This window comes from Salmo trutta, chromosome 31, assembly GCF_901001165.1.
Source record: "Salmo trutta chromosome 31, fSalTru1.1, whole genome shotgun sequence".
In the NCBI taxonomy this organism is placed as follows: domain Eukaryota; kingdom Metazoa; phylum Chordata; class Actinopteri; order Salmoniformes; family Salmonidae; genus Salmo; species Salmo trutta.
The window spans coordinates 6,765,859-6,766,741 of NC_042987.1; the positions used below are offsets into that span (position 1 = coordinate 6,765,859).

The 883-nt window shown below is 41.9% G+C and overlaps 1 non-coding gene across 1 annotated transcript; it reads left to right on the plus strand.

Annotated features, from left to right (window-relative positions):
* The first annotated feature begins 288 nt into the window (after positions 1–288).
* Positions 289–361, plus strand: trnaa-ugc (transfer RNA alanine (anticodon UGC)). Its single transcript has one exon. It is a non-coding gene; the product is annotated as a tRNA-Ala (tRNA).
* The last annotated feature ends 522 nt before the right edge of the window (positions 362–883 follow it).

The following is an 883-nucleotide window of genomic DNA, read 5'->3' on the forward strand; positions in this document are numbered from 1 at the left end:
AGCATTTCTAAGGTATTTGAATATCGCGCCACGGGATTACACTGGCTGTTGAGTAAGCGTCCCACTGGCCCAGAGAGGTTAAACTGGTTACTACTCTTGCCCAGAAACGAGAATATGCATATCATTAGGCGATTTGGATAGAAAACACTCGAAAGTTTCTAAAACTGTTTGAATGGTGTCTGTGAGTATAACATAACTCATATGGCAGGCCAAAACCTGAGAAGATACCATACAGGAATTGCCCTGTCTGACAATTTGTCCTTCTGTTGCATCTCTATCGAAAATACAGCATCTCTGGCTCAGTTGGTAGAGCATGGTGTTTGCATCGCCAGGGTTGTGGGTTCGATTCCCACGGGGGGCAAGTACAAAAAAAAAAAAAAAATGTATGAAATGTATGCATTCGCTACTGTAAGTCGCTCTGGATAAGAGCGTCTGCTAAATGACGTAAATGTAATTTTCTAAGGCTTCCATTGGCTCTCAGAAGGCGCCAGAAAGTGGAATGAAGTGTCTGCTGTCTCTGGGCGAGGAACAGCAGGAGATTTTGTGAGTGGTCAGGCTGGGAACAGTGACACTGGAGATGCACGTTCATGAGAATTCTCAATTTTTTTCTTTCAGCCTTTGAATGAATACAACGTCGCCCGGTTGGAATATTATCGCTATTTTATGAGAAAAATAGCAAAAAAATTGATTTTAAACAGCGTTTGAGAATTTTGCAATATTCTGAGTACGGCCATCCCGGCTAGCTAATTTGACAACCACCAAGTTTGGCCCTCACCAAACTCAGATTTACTATAAGAACAATTGGATTACCTTTGCTGTTCTTCGTCAGAATGCACTCCCAGGACTTCTACTTCAACAACAAATGTTGTTTTGGTTCCAAATA